Source organism: Octodon degus, unplaced genomic scaffold, assembly GCF_000260255.1.
Source record: "Octodon degus isolate 3935 unplaced genomic scaffold, OctDeg1.0 scaffold00019, whole genome shotgun sequence".
NCBI lineage: Eukaryota > Metazoa > Chordata > Mammalia > Rodentia > Octodontidae > Octodon > Octodon degus.
The window spans coordinates 7,076,699-7,089,461 of NW_004524595.1; the positions used below are offsets into that span (position 1 = coordinate 7,076,699).

A 12,763-nucleotide genomic window follows, 5' to 3' on the forward strand; every position below is an offset into this window, starting at 1 on the left:
TGGCTCGGGGCGCGCTCCTGGACCCCCGGAACTCGGCGCCCGGAGCCCGCGGGCCGGGACTGCGGGCGAAGACGGCCGGCCGAGCTGGCCGGGCGGCGCGGGGATCCGAGGGTTTGTTTATGTCCCCACGGGCTCGGCAGGCGCCCCCTCCCGTCCTGCCCGCTCCGGGTGCAGACGCTTTTCCCCGCCCGCGCTCGGCTCGGGGCTCAAGTTCAAGTCTATACAATACTGCGGGGCCCCCCGCCGCCCGCCGCGGCCGCAGTGCCCGGCTCAGCGCTGCCGCAGGGGCCCAGCCCGGCCGCCCTGCCTTCCGGACTCTGCTCCCGCCTCCGGGCTCTGCCTGGGGCCCGTAGCCAGGGCGCGGGGAGGGCGCAGACCCCGACCCGGAACCCTCGGCCCCGCCGCGGCTCAGGGAACTGGGAGGGGGCGGGGGCCGGGCCCCGCGCAGGCTCCGCGGCGGCGGCAGAAAATGGCAGCCTGGCACGACCCGGCCCCCCGCCCCTCCCCCCGGCTCCCGGCCCTCCTCGGTCCGGCGGGGCGGGGTACCCTGGAGGCCCCCGAAGGCGGGCCGAGGGGTGATCCGGGGGCCGGGCCCGGGAGCGCTGCGTAGCGATCCTCCTCCGGCCACCTGTGGCTGGGGGTGCGGGGCGCCAGCGGATCTGGGAGGGGCGGCGGGTGGGGAGAGTGCCCACTTGGGGGGCACACCTTCCCGCGGAGGGCCGGGCAGTGAGTCGGGAGGGGGGCGTCGTGGCTGGCTCCTCCCTGCACCCGCTGCGGGCCGTGGGAGCCGGGGCGGTGGTGGTGGCGGCGCCGCAGTGTGGGGGCGGGGTGGGGCGGGGGCGGGCGAAGATCCCGGGCCGCGGGGGCCGGAAAACGCGAGGGTGGGAGCGGCGGGCTGGGAACGGCGCGGGTGGGGACGCCGGGGTCGTCCCCTGCAGCAGCCCCCCCCCGCGCACACTCACGCACGCGGACACACGCACAAGCACCCCCGCCGGGCCGGTGCAGACGTGTCCTTGAAAGCTTCGCATCTGCACAGTGAAGGACGAGGCCGCGCTGAGGCTGCGGATCAGGGTCTATGGCCCCATGTCCCAGCGCCCCAGGAGACCCCGAGCTAGAGAGCCGCAGGCGGCCGCGGTCCGTGTCCCGCCCTCACCCCGGCTCCCCACTCTGGGCCGACCTGGCCTCCCTCCCCATCGGCGCGGACTGAGCTGGCTGGCGTCCAGGGTCCGCCCCCAGCCCCTCTTCGCTGGGGCCCTCGGGCCTCGAGCTGCCAAACTGCGTTTTGCTTTCCTGGAGCCTGCCTTCTTGGGGGAACCCTCTCCCTTTCCTCCGCCTCTCTGCTGTTTTCCCCTTTTCTCCATCTCCGTCCTTCCCCTCTCTGTGCTGCAGGGCAAGCTAAGTAGGTGTTGGCACCCTGGTGGAATTGGGGGGCCGCTGGTTCTCAGGGACTCCCTCGCAGGGCTCCCCAAGGGAGCCCCTTGTGGCTGCACCTTGACCCAAGATGGCGTTCTGCACCCAGCTGGGCTGTTCAGGCCTGCGTCAGGCAGGGGAGGAAGGGCTGGAGCCTGGAGACACACAAGTGCCCCTTCTCAAACCGGCAGCCACAGGAGCCTTCAGTGAAACACCCTCTGCCCTGTGACCCCGCGTGCCCCTCACTGCCGTGCCCGGAGGCTGCCATCAGCATCCCTGGGGACAGTTCAGTCTTCATGTTTCACCCAGAGCTGCCAACAGCTGAGCTGCCTCCTGGGCGGGCAGGCCCTGCGGAGGGATCCTGGGATCAGGTGCTGTTCCTGTGTGCCTCCTCCCGCCCAGGCAGATGTGACAGCTGCAGCGTGGGGAACGTTCTCCTAGCAGTTGCTAGGTGTTAGAGCTGGCCTGTGGGAGCTGGGGCGTCCCACTGTCAAGTGGAGGCTCTTTGGGCTGATGGCTCTGCTGGCAAGGCTGCGTCTAGATAGCCTTGAAGACCCTTGCCTTAGAGAGTTGGGTTGCCCGAGTTTCTCTTCTTGGCTTTCTGGGCCAAGATGGCTCCTGCCGCTAGGTTCCACGGAGGCCCTGGTGGGGCAGTCTGCAGGCAACTCCGAAAGTGTGTGCATGTGTCTGCTTGTGCTGTGGCCAGTCTGGGGGCCCCAGGCCAAGTTGTGCAGCAGGTCTGGCACCTGCCTGCCTGCCTCCCCTGCAGGCACCATTCTCTGAACTCTGGTGTCCAGCTTCTGCTTGGGTTCCTTGGGTACTTCAGTCGTCAATTCAGACCACCCAAGACTTCCTTTATTATCACACCCAAGTTTGAGTGACTTCAGTGGGTTCTTGATGCTAGGGAAGGTGAATTCATTCTAGACCCATGGAACGACCTGTCCCCAGAATGAGGGCTGCCCTCCCAGGGCTGGAGGAGCCTAGGAGAGGCAGCCAGTGACCATCTGTCAGGGTGTCTCGGGACAGGATTCCTCTATGGGGTGGGGGTTGGCCTGAAGCTTGGAGGCCCATTCCAACTTTGAAAATTCTATGGCTCTGATTGTCGGTAGTGGAATTTCAGATCCAGAAGTGGGAAGGGTGGCCTGTTACCGCTGTAGTAATCAGGGAAGGCTTGCTGGGAGAAGTGTTAGGAGAGAGCAGGGTCTCTCATAGGGCAGCCCTGGGAAGGAGGGTAGTGTGAGGCTGGGGGCCCTGCAGGAGACAGGTCTGCACCCTTTGACTGCAGTGAGTGGAAAGTGCAGCTTCCATGAAGCTTCTTATTTGTGCCCAGTATGTTTATTTGGAAATCCGTGTCCATGGATAATTTCTGAGTTTCCTGAGTCCAGGTTACTGTCAGCCTCTCAAACTCTTATGGATGCTTTTCTGTCACCTTCACTCTGCTCTCTGCCATTGGTCCTCTTGAAAAGCAAGCCAGGAAGACAGGACAAGCCAGGATATTGTTGCTTGTCCAGGAGCTGTGTGCAGGCAGAAGGGAGCCAGGCCTGTGCTCTGGGGGAGCAGGGCTGCCCCACACCGTAGCTCTATCCTGGGTGCTGCCGTGGATTCAGCTCCCCTATCTGTTTGAAAAGGCATCTGGCCTTGGTGATGATGTCTGAGTCCCTTTCATCATGTAGTGGGTGTCTGCTGATTGCTGGGCAGGTTTGTGGCCAGCAGTCTTCTGCCTGCTGTTGCTTTCCCTGTGGCCAAGGGTCATTGCCCTCTTCGAGGCCAGTTCCTCAGGCTCACTTCTCCTCCTGAGAGCCATGTTCTTTGCCCGCTCCCTGAAGGCTCCCAGTTTGGGGAGTTAGGCAGAAAGGGGCATGTTGTGTAGCCTTGCTGCCTTTCTAATGGGAGGGTTCAAAATAGACCCTACCTCCTCATCCCCTATGCATTACCATAGACGTCATGCCTTAAGATTTTAGGTGAAAGAACATTAAACCCTGGGAGAACTTGGAGCTGGGTTAGGAGTTTGAGGGTTTCTGATGCTACCCAGAGCCTGAGGCAGAAGGGCCACTTGTATGCTGCCGCTTGTGTGCTGTCACATGCTTCAGTCCCTCATACTTATGCTGGCTGTAGCTTATTGGCCTGGACCACCGCGCCCACTGCCCCTGAGAGTTGAGTTTGTGTCTGTGGCTCCTGGGAGTTGAGACCAGAGTGCAGGCCTCTGGGATTGCTTCCACTTGCATTTTTGTATTTGGTAGATACTGGCATTAGCCTGCCTGTGGAGATGGGGTTTTTGTGGGGACTTTGGTGCCCCTGAGTGGGCTCAGAGTAAACTGATGGTGCCAGCTTCCTTTTCATGTTGAGAGCTTGTTTGCAGTCATTTGTCTTTTTGACCGTAGTCTTTCCTTAAAGTCATGACCAAATTGGAGCTCCGTAAAGTGTTGAAGTTGGCATATGTGGCCGTGTTGCCTGTGCTTGGCTAAGAGTGGGACTGAGACTGGGTCCGGTGCTTGTGTGTCTGTGCACATTTCTGTGCACGTGGTGTGCAGCTGCGTGTGGACAGCTAGGACTTGCTGCGACATGAGCCAGTTGGAGGCAGCATAAGTAAACAAGGAGTCCAAAGGGACTGCATCTTAACACTGCCTGAGTTCAGGATCTTCAAAACTACATCATTTTTCCGAGTCTCACTTGTGGCATGGGAGTGAGCCTGGCTGTGAGGATGAGATGAGGCAACATGGGCACTGACGAACACAGCCGGAAGGGCCCTGGGAAGGCCTGCTATCTTCCTGCCTCTTTTGCAAAATCTTGGTTAGATGAGGAAAGTGCTGACTGTGATTGAAACTCTTCAGCTCAGGGAGGCTTCTCGGGTCCACTTAGCAATCTGTTCCTTAGTCTAACAAATGGCATTGTCAACAGGTGGTTGTGCATCCATCTTCACTCCCACGCACTAGCGCCAGCTTGTCCTGACTGCCCCAAGTGCAGGACCATTCCCTCCCGTGTTTGCTTCCATTTGTTGGAGATTGCCAAGCGCTTCCTGTGAGCAAGGGCCCTGTGCTGGTATTGAGGGAATACTAAAACTAACAACTGCAAAGTGAGAGCTCTAGGAGGAGACATAAAGTCTACTTACTGAGGGGACCTGGAAGGCTTGGAAGAGGGGACATCTCAGAAGGACATGAGAACTCAGAAGCGGAGCCAGGGAAGGGCATCCTGTGGGGCAGCTCAGGGTGGGAGTGAGGCCCCTGGGGAGGTACACTGGGTTCTGGCCCTGGAGCCAGGCCAGCCTCTGCCTGGGTTTGAGAATCTCCCTGGTGGGCCTGCCCGTGGGAGTGACAGGAGCACCATGGGGCTGTGCAGAGAGGCAGAGGAAGGAGCGGAATGGGCTAGCTGGGCCAGTTGGAGGATTTGCTTCTTTATATCCCATAGATCAGCTTAGGAACACAAGCCTGGAGGGGAAGGAGCAAGGTTTGAATTACACAACCCCAGGGGGTTGTCATTAGAAGGGTAAGGTCTGATATCCATGCCAGTGTTGGCAGTTTGCAGTGTGGGTGGGAGTGGGGGTTCTTTTTCATGGTCTCACAGAGGTCTCATGTCCTCTGTTGCCCACCCTGTAGGCTGAGACACACTAGCATCCAGAACATTCCTGCTAAGGATGAGGGGGGATATAGGGGTGGACCATCAGGTTCCTGCCTCTGCAGCCTGATTCCACCCTGCCTTTCCTCCCCTCCTTACTCAGGTGGGGGGTATTAAGCCACCAGCTCAGAAAGGAGGTTACCCAGGCAGGCAGCCAGCATCCCCAGGTGTGGGTACAGGTGCCTGGTGGCCTCCACCAAGGATGGCTGGTGGACAGGGTACGCCAGGACACAGCTCCCTTGCTGATCACTATGCTGGCCACCAGCCTGTCTAGAGGGCAGACGTGGGGAAGAGGTGGGGAAAGCTGGGGCTTTCCTAGCTGAAGCTCAGCAAAGAGTGGGTTGTTTTTAGCAGCAGCACTGACTCTGCAGTGCCCACTCTCATCCTAGTGTGGTCCTCCCTGACCCCTAAGGCTTCTAGGCTTATTTAGATATGTGACCAGATTCCTTATTTCTCTTCCTGCGGTCATCCCTATTGATCCTGCCTGGTTCTGTTTTAAATGTCAAGGTCATTTTAAATTCTGAGTCAGTCATTAACTTCCCCATCTGTCAGGGGTCAACAGAGGACCCTCTTTTACAACCACTGACTGGGAAGCTGGGACTTGAATGAATCTCCTGACTCCTAGTCTAGTGCCCTTCTGTGGATGAATTCCAGACCTAATAGATCAGGATGTGGGCCAAAGCACCTTGAACAGCCGTAGCCCTGGAATGGGCTCCCTTGACTCCCCAGAGGGCCTAGGCAGTGAAGGCAAGCAAGCTTGACCCAGCCATGCCAGGCCAGGGAGATCTTCCAACACCCAGCAACCAGAACCTTCCAGAGGAGGCTTCCTGGTTGGAAGGGTCTGGTGTGATTAATTACATAAATTCTGAAAGGATAAATATTTTTGTAGATAAAGCAGAATGTAAGTAGATTCTCCATAAGCCTTTGACTTGAGGTAGTAAGGGTATTTATCCTTAAGTATCCATGAGTTGATGTTGGGTTACCCAAAAAGGCAGCATATATAGTGTAATCTCATTTTGTAAAATTCCTTTAAAATATATCCAACCGTTCACATTTGTGATCTAGTACATACATAAAAGAAGTCCTGGAAGGATATATACCATCCTATCTCTGCGAAGGTTTTTGCCTTATTTTGTGCATTTTTTTATTCTTTGGAAAAATGTAAATAAGTGTTTCTTAAGGACAAAAAACCCAAACCTTTTAAAAAGGTAAAGATAGATTTTATTCAGGAATTTTTGCGTTGTAGGAATAGAGACCTCAGTGTAGAGCCAGGCTGCACTCTGAACACCCTGGAGCAGTGGGAAATTCTAGCTAGGAAACAGAGGTGGTTTCTTCTGTGGAAGAAAAGTTACTAAGAGGAAACAGCAGTTAGTGGAGATTCTGGCAAAACAGACCTAATAGGATCAGGAATGAGGAATTTGATGAGCCATTGAGAGTGATTAGAAATCAAGGGGAAAGCCACATCTTTTGAAAGCCTGTGGATAAGAATAAGTATGAAAAATTGTCATGTTGTCCCAGGGTTTAGGAGTGGAGTATTTTCTTTTAAATAATGGATAAGAAACTGCCATAGAGACACCCTTGCAGGGACGGTCCTTTCTAAAGAGTGTGCAGGGTGAAAGGCTTGGCCCAGCAGGGATTGGCTGAGAGCAGTGCACAGGAGCTGTCTGCACCCTGGCGCTGTACAGGGAGTGGGCAGAGGGTTAGAGGATGGTGACTGGAAGTTCAATTCTGACCCAGACCTGGAAAACCATTGAAGGTCTTCCAGAAAGACATCAGCTCCGCAGATCCCAGTGGTTCCTCAGGAGCTGGAGAGCCCTAGCCTGGCCCAGGGACGAGGTACAGGTGCCCTGGCAGCAGCACAGTGAAAGCACCTAGGACACCACACTCCAGGCGAACAGTGGGGCTTCAGGGAGGTCCTGCTGTGGGTGAAGAGGGAAGCTGGGGAGTTCGTGTTGTGTGTGGGCTCAGGTTGTGTCCATAGCTCCTGTGCAGGCGGCAGCAACCCAGAAAATGGAGGGGGAAGGGATGGGCAGTTACAAATTCCTCTGCCTACAGTCACCTTGCTGGTCCAGGGGACCTGGGGCCAGTTGCTTGGCAACAGCACCCATTCCCTTCTGCAGTTCCTCCTCCCTCATGCTTGGAGCTCCATTCCTTTTTGAAGCTGCCTCTGTTGAACAGGACATGAGAGCATGTCTTTTCTGTCATTCCCATCCCCAGAATAAGGTAGCAAGAGAAAGAGGGACCCTTTAAGGAGGCAAGCACAGGGATCGCGCTTCTGCGGACTAGCCCCTTGCTTCCAGGCTAGTAGTGACAGATGTCCAGGGCAAAGAGGGGCACTGACAAACCAGGCAGATCTCCCACGCTAGGGATTAGCACATCAGGCCTGCCTGGCCGTAGTTGCTGAAAGCCCTAAATGGCTTTGAGAGGCAGGGTTTCCCAATAAATCAGGCCTGTGAAGGGGCCCTCACCTTACAGGTGTTGCCTGAGAGATGACATAGCTTGCTGAAACAGTCTGGCAGGATAGGTGCTCGGGACTATGCATCCCTTTTCCTTGAGTAGGGGTCGCTCTACAGTGGCACAGAGTAATGATAGCCCTGTTGAAGGCCCTGTTGCACTGTCAGACGCTACACAAGTAACATGTCCTCATCCTTCCTAGGATGAAGGGAGGAGATAGTCATGTTGAGAATTACTCCAAGCCCACTGTGGACTTGGGCTGTGGGTGGCAGTGGAGTAGCAGGGACAGAGAAAGATGTCTGAGCTCTAGCTTTTGCTGTCTGATCCAGGTCCCTTTCCCCATTTCCAAGAAAGAGTTTGGCCTTTCTGGCTCTGTTTCTTCCTCTGCAAAGCCAAGATTTGGCTGTAGAGAGGCTCCTGTTCCCTTGGGCCCTCTGGTCTCTTCAGGGCCAGATAGGCAGTGGCCTTTCCTCTGGGTTCTGGGTCACTGGCAGCACCAGCTGCTGCATGGCCTAGAGGCATGGGAGGGTGTAGGCCACAGCAGGCCTGGTACACAGCAGTGGCTCCTAATGGTTTTATTACCAGCAACAGTGTGATGCCTGTTGCTATGCATTCACTGGCCTGAGGTGCTGTCTGGTGGTGGCCTAAGGTCCTCCCTGGTCCTGAAGGCTCAGCTGGAGAACACAATAGGGCAGGCCAGTTAGTTGCCAATGAGTTTTCTTGTCCTCATCCTCCCAGCAGCATGGCATCTTGAGGGTCAGGCTCTAAGGTGGCCAGCCTGGCAGCACTCAAATTTTCCCTTGCCTCAGATTCACAGATGGTATCTATCTATTCACTTATGGAAAACCTACTGGGTGCCAGCCACTTGCTACACAGATGAGATCCAGGATTCTGGCAGCTTAGGTATGAGGCTGGTGAAGGGGGACACAATATAGGCAGCTATGAAGAGCTGGCTGGGATCCCCTGGGGCATTACCAGAGCCTGGAGAAAGGAACCTGATTCTGAAGGCTGAGCTGAGTGAAAGGCAGGAAGCGGTTAGCCAGTGGGGAAGGGCACATTCTGGCCCGATGTGGCTAGAGGCAGGGAATGATGGGATAGGAGGTCAGAGGGCCAGGTTGGGCCAGGCCCTGGAAAGCTGGGATGTTATCCATAGCTGGGTGTTGGGAACTATTCTCATATGTGAGAAAGATAATTTTGGGACAGCCATGCTTTGCACAGCTCTCAGAAAGAGTTGGAAGGAAGGCTATGTGCAGAAGAGAGTGAGGGCTGGCCTTGCTGGCCTTCCTGTTTCGGGCTCAGCCAGCTGTGTGGAGGGGACCCTAGCAGGCTTCCCTGGGAGGCAGGATTGGCTTTGGGGATGGAGATGGTAGGATTTCCTTAGGGGAGCCGGGCCCAGGGCCAGGCTTGGAGAGGGAAGCGAGAGCTTGAGTCATAGGGCCTGGAAGAGAAAGGCAAGGGCCTTTGGCACCGTGGCAGAGTAGGCTACCCCACAGAGATGCTGAGAGAGGTAGCTCAGGCCACATCATTGGGCTTTCTGCTTCAGTCATTCCCCCAAAAGATAAGTGGTAAGACCCAGACCTTGTCCCTCCACTCCCTGGCTGCGTGGCATGGCTCACTATCACTGTCTTCTGAGAACGGTCTGTGGACTGGAAGTTGATGTGGGGCTCTGGGCCTTTGGCTACTCTCCAATCAGAGGCAGGTCTGGCTAGAGAGGAGGGGGCAAGCTAGGGACCACATTTTTGGTAAACAACAACAATAAAATACAAACAGAACCTATTTTTCTCAAATAGAAATGAGTCATGTGTCACGGGAATATAATCTGATGGGCATTTCCAAAGACTTTCTAGAAAAATGATGTGAGCATCACTGAGTACCGACAGAGGCAGGGGGCAGCATGCCATGTGATCAGTGCTGCCAGACTTGGTCCTGGGAAGAAAGTGGTTTCCTTGGTTTTGTTACCTGCAGCCGTGCATCCTTGGGCAGACTGCTTGGCTACTCTGAGCCTCAGTGTTGCCATCTGCAGAGTGGACATAACTGCATTTACAAGTTTGTATTTGATTTTGATTTGTTTGTTTGCCTTGAACATTGCATCTTGCACTAAACCTGGATATTTTATTTTACCCATCTTTTAAAAGAATCCTTATCCAGCTGGCTTCACAGGTGTTTTAAGATTCAAATTCAACCATGTATTCTCCCTGTTTGGCACAGACAAGATGCATCCCCACATGCCCACTCGTCCCTCTTTGTTACTTACTGAGCTTCCTCAGGTGCTTTTCTTCTCAAAGGGCTTGTTCCCTCTTGTCCCCCGGGCATTGTGAGCTCCCTGTTCTTATGATTTGCTTGTTCCCAATTCTTTTCCCTCACCCTGGGTCACCTGAGTGTGTTTGAAGTGTGCAGAGAATGGGAATTGGAGGTTTGTTCCTTTTTCTTTTTAATAACATGGAGGCATGGTCTGTGTGCAGCAGGTGTGTGATGAGAGCAGAGGACAAGAGGACCAAGAAGGACAAATGCAGCCTAGCCAGGGCAGCTGGCACCTTGCCGTGTAGCTGACTCAGTGTGCTGAGGGCCAGGGAGCCAAGCTGGGGGGGTGGGGGGCACTTGGCCAGGACCTGCATGTAAAGGAGGGGAGTGCTCTACTTGCAGAGCCAGATTTTGGGAGACAGTGGGGGCCTCTCTTCTATGAGGCATATGCTTGGGGACTGCTTGGCTGTGTTGTGACCTTGGGCCTGCAGTCACCCATGCCTATGGGAAAACTTTTGAAGCCTCCCTGCATTTTGGGAACCCTGGAGGAGATAGAATCTCCAAGGGCTCCAGGGCTGGTGAGGCTGGCCTGGCAGGCGTCTGGCTGTCTCCAGCCAGAGAGGGGACTAAGTGGGGACTGCCACTGAACCAAATGTGGGACCCATGTTTCTCTAGTGTGGCCAGACCCATGCAAGGATGCCGGCCAAGGCCCAGTCCTCTGAAAGCCAGGCCCACATGAACTCAGGGTGTGGTGGTGTAATCAAGTGAAATGTACAGCGTAATTAATCCAGCATAGCCTTAATGATATGCATAATTGTGCTGCATGGTAATTAGGTGTAAATGGTAAGCAGTTCACATAAAGGTTTTTGTAATTGGTATTAATTTTGCGGAGGCAAACTAAGCTTATGCGGTTTTTCTCTTCTTGCTCGGTTAGTTTTCTGGTAGAGGCAATTCCCAGCTTGTGGAGGAATTCTATTGCAAATGTTTGTTTATAGGGCAATGTTTTGTATTTTCTCTCAGAACAATGTTATGAATGGTTATGAGGTTCCCAAGCTGCTTTCCAAATGCCTCTCTGGCCCATACAGTAGGTGAAATGTGTCCTTGTGAGCCCCCGGGCCCGAAGCTCCAGGCAGCTCTGTGCCAGGTTGTTTGCTCTGTGTGCATGTGTGTGTGATGCTGTGTGTGTGCATGCACATGTTTGTGCTCATGTGTCTGTGTATCTATGTGCTCATCTGTGTGTGTATGTGTGTGACAAACTGGGTATGTCTCTGCGTGTGTGTGCACCATCTGTGTGTGTACATCTGTTTGTGTCTGTGTTTGTATGTTTGTCTCTGTGTGCATGCATGTGCTCATCTCTGTGTGTGTCTCTGTGTGCTGCATCTGTGTTTGTGTGTCCGTGTCTGTCCTTCTATGCATTGTGTGTTCATCCCTCTGCGTGTCTGTGTGCTGCATCTGTGTCTGTGTTTGCGTCTTTGTGTGTACATCTGTGTGTTCATTTGTAAGGGTGTCTGTATGCATCTGTGTGTTTCTGCGTCTGCATGTGCATCTGTGTCTGTGTTTAGGTTTGTGTCTGTGCGTTTGTGAGCTTGCATCTCTGTGCTTGGCTCTGGGCATCTAGGTCTGTGTGTCTGTCTCTTTCCGTACATCTCTGCCTGGACGTCTGTGTGTGTGCGCACTTGCATCACTGCGGGAGCCCCCTGACATCACAGTAGCTGCTGGAAAGTTATGGCTGTGGTTCAGGCTACAGATGCCATTCTAGGAGTATATGCTAGCTGCTCTGGGGGGGTGTCTGGAGCCGGAGTCTAGGTTTCCTAAGAACCTGTTACTGGTCTTTCATCCTGAACCATATAATATTTTTTTTACCATATAATATGTTTTAAACAAACATTTATTGTCTACCATGTGCCATGTGCACTCAAATTTTTCAAAGTTTAAATTAGATTTATGAGGAAGGGATTCTCATTCACCCCATTTTACAGAGTAGGAAACTGAGGCCCACCCCTCTGAGGTGTGAAGTGAGAGCTAGAGCCAGGGTGTGTAGGGAGGGCTAGTTGAGTCACTTGAGGGTTGAAGGGTAGATGAGCTACAGCACACTGCTGGGGGAGTGGCTAGTAGTTCTGGGACCTGCTGTGCAGAATCCTGGAACTCTTCCCCCTTGCCTTGATGCCCTCTATGGGTGGCTTGCTTTGGGCCAGTAGGAGTAGAAGGCAAGGAGAAAGCAGGCAGGGCCAATGGCAAGTATAGAGGGCAGAAGCTCCTTTCTGTCCAGTGGGTGGGGAAGGAGGCTGAGCTCATCAGCCCGTCCCAGGCCCTGCAGGCTCCTAGTTTTGCATGGGAGGATCAGCTGGGTGGTCTGTGAGTGTCATTTGCTTTGAAAGGGTGACATAGTGGGGTGGGAGAGCATGTCCATGGACTCTGAGACATGCTGGTCACCCGCAAGCCAGGGTCTCAGATTACAAGGCCTGGAGCAGTGCACAACCAACCTCATTCTGTTTTCTGCAGCTGACTGGCATCTTGAGACCTTTGAGACCTCCTCACCTTGCCATCCAGGGGCAGGATGGCCTGTACACACCTGAGCAGATGTCATTTCTGGCCTGGGGACAGTGGTCAGGAGCCTCAGAGCTTCTTACAGCCTTTCCATTGGTGCAGTGCCTTGGGGACTCCACCAAGTGACCCCTAGAATGGGGGTTGTGGGGGGTCACTCTAGGCACCGCAGCACTGTGCTGGGGATGTTGCAGCTGCCTGGGAGTGACTTCACACAGTCCTCTCTGCCTCAAGGGTCACCCGGAACTAGGAGGGGTGGAACAGGCTGGGATGAGGAGGAAAGCCCAAGACATGAACTCTGACCTGAAACAGCCACATCCATGTATGTGTTGAATAACCACCCACAGAAACTGACTAGAGACCCCAAGTGGGTGGTCAAGAGAGATATCAGGCTGAGGGTCAGGGAGGAGAGGGCTGGAGGAGCTCTGGGGTGAGCTTTCCTTTTGGAAGACAGAGTGGTGTGAGTAGAAACAGCATGGGAGCAGGGGATGGAAGCCAGCAA

The 12,763-nt window shown here is 54.7% G+C and overlaps 1 protein-coding gene across 1 annotated transcript in view; it reads left to right on the forward strand.

Moving 5' to 3' along the window:
- Nucleotides 1–12,763, forward strand: part of Dnmt3a (DNA methyltransferase 3 alpha) — a 105,238-nt gene that overhangs the window by 806 nt on the left and 91,669 nt on the right. The gene's annotated exons all lie outside the window — the stretch shown is intronic.